The 2,650-nt window shown below is 44.6% G+C and overlaps 1 non-coding gene across 1 annotated transcript; it reads left to right on the top strand.

Annotated features, from left to right (window-relative positions):
* Positions 1–303: 303 nt before the first annotated feature.
* On the top strand, positions 304–467 carry LOC128119499 (U1 spliceosomal RNA). The gene has a single exon (XR_008221537.1). It is a non-coding gene; the product is annotated as a U1 spliceosomal RNA (small nuclear RNA).
* The last annotated feature ends 2,183 nt before the right edge of the window (positions 468–2,650 follow it).

A 2,650-nucleotide genomic window follows, 5' to 3' on the forward strand; every position in this document is an offset into this window, starting at 1 on the left:
TAACTGTGGACTGAGACCTCTGAAACCCTGAGCTGAAAGTAGCGTTTCCTCCCTTCTTTGTCACGGATATTTCTTAGATTTGTTAAATGTTTTCAATTTCATGTTTGGAATCCGACAACTGGATCCCTGAGGGCATTGGATCCCCTAGGACTGGAGTCACAAACAGTTGTAAATTGCCGTGTGGGTGCTGGGACCTGAACCTCAGTCCTCTGCAAGAGCGATTAGTGTCCTTAACCACTGAGCCATCTATTTCCTCAGCCCATGTTTCCAATGCTTCTTTAGAGCAATAAAAACACACGATGGATACTTACCTGGCAGGGAAGATAACACGATCAGGAAGGTGGTTTTCCCAGGGCGAGGCTTATCCATTGCACTCCGGATGTGCTGACCCCTGTGATTTCCCCAAATGCAGGAAACTCAACTGCATAATTTGTGGTAGTGGGGGACTGCGTTCGCGCTCTCCCCTGGGGGAAAAAAAAACACAATGGAAGAAAATAAGACTTTTAAAGAATAGTCACTGTAGTCAAAGGAAACACAAATCCACAGAGAAAGTAGCTCATGAAGTAGTCATGCGACTGCTGTAGACTAGGAGTTCCAGAATCATTGAGAAAAAACCGTCAGTTAGAGCGCCAGGGGCTGAAGGGATTCAAGAGAGGGAGAGCCCCAATAGTAATATCACAATGATCCATTGAGTGCACCCAAGTGCCAAGTCCTTCACACCCAGCTAGATCCCTTCCTTGGCACAGGCGTGCCTCACCCCTCAAATCAATCTAGGAAACTAATCTAGAAATTTCATCTCAACGTAACACTGACATCAGCTTTCCCTAACTTACTTCTTTCTACTCATAACAAAAGAAAATTTCGTGCAGTTGCAACCGCCAGCCACTCCTTGGACTGCGACTCCTAAGACCAACCATTGTTCTTGTGTGACTCAGGCTCCAGATGTTCTGTGTCCGCATTCTAGATGAGCAATACTCCCACTCTAGGAGGGCTCCAGCTCTGAGCCTGGCATTCCAGATGTGTTTTAGCCAGAGATCCTGTGACCATTGTCTATCTTTTTCTGAACATGATTTACTTACTGTGAAGCCTAATGTTGCTCTAGCCCCCATCATGCATTGCAGTAAGTAGCTAACTTGTGATAATAAAAACATAGGAATAGTTATAATAAATGTCCACTTAAAGTTGCCACTGAAACCATTATCCTATGCCTGACTGAAGGTCAAGGGTGGGGGGCAGGACCCAGATGGAGAGGTAAAGGCATTCTGATTGGGAAGGAGAAGGAAGGTACTTTGAATGGAGAGAATCTGGATCAAGATGGGCTTGTTCAGTGGCCAAGTGAACAGTGGATATCAAAATATATTTTGATAGTAGAGTGAATTTAGGAGTTTTTTTGGTGCCATGGTTAGGGAGCTAAACAGAATGCAGAACAGAGCCATGCAGATCAAGTGTATGCTGAAGCATTCCTCTCCAGTAAATAGAACAAATATAACTATTCAATATGTGCTGTTATTGAATTTGATTACCCATTTGGCTCTCTGAAGCTGTGATTTGACACAGTCCTATTTACCACTATGGATCATAATGCACCAATATAAAGAAACTGGAGAACGCTTCTTTTAAAAGACATAAGATCCAAAAGTGGAATTTAAAATATTCTATATATCAAGAACCAGCAGTGTGTAAGTGTGCTTTCAATGAGTTCAATTTTCAGTTTTTCTGAGAAGAGAGGAGGAGGAGTTTGGGAACTCTGAAATGTGACTGAATAAATACATGGTTGAATGAACCACATGGCTGGTAGCTGAAGGGTCTTCGCTTTTGGCCTCCATACGGGTAAGTAAGAAGTACCAAACAGGCCTGGAGAGGACCAGACACGGGAGCTGCATCCTGTGGATGTGTGACAAGAGAAATATTTGGGTTTCAATTACTACCTAGTCCCTCATTCTTCTGCTCAGCTCTTACCCGTGACAACATAGGTGTAAGTCACCCAAGAAGCAGTCAGAAGGGACTTTGCAAGCGAGGAGAAAGGTCAAAGGGGGTCGTGGGTAGAATAGGATCAAAGTACATAGTGCACATGATATGAAAAATCGTGATGAAATCTGTTATTTTGCCCAATCAGTGCATGGTATTCCAAAACTGATGCTAATGTCGCACAGAGGCAAATGGGGAAGAAACTTATAAATGGAAAGGGACGGAACCGCGGGATCCAATCATGTAAGTGTAAGCAGTCTTAGTCTTGAAGTGTCCCATCATAACCCTCCCCTCTTCCCTGTGATAGACACTGGAGTATCGTCTGTCTGAGCTTTTACTCTTCAGTTATGAGAAAGGCCCCCAGTCACTTTGAGACACAAGGTCCCAACCAATTGTATAAAATGTCTAATCCCAGGAAATAAGCATCAAATTGAGTCCACGTTAATCCTGGCTTCTCCCACCTGGGGCCCACTGTGAGTGATCTGGTGGCAGTGGTGTGGCAAACAGAGCCCCCTCCTGCAGGCTCCTCAGAAAAGCCAGGGAAGCAGACCCTGGAAAGTTCTTGCTCAGTGGCTGCTGGTATTAGACGGCTTACCATCTCTGCATGTAAAACGGACTCTTCCCCCGGCGGCTTTGTATGCTCTTTGGTGATCTTCCAGCTAGGTCCTCTGATAGTAATTCC

This window comes from Peromyscus californicus, unplaced genomic scaffold (genome assembly GCF_007827085.1).
Source record: "Peromyscus californicus insignis strain IS unplaced genomic scaffold, ASM782708v3 Scaffold_23__1_contigs__length_62951481, whole genome shotgun sequence".
NCBI lineage: Eukaryota > Metazoa > Chordata > Mammalia > Rodentia > Cricetidae > Peromyscus > Peromyscus californicus.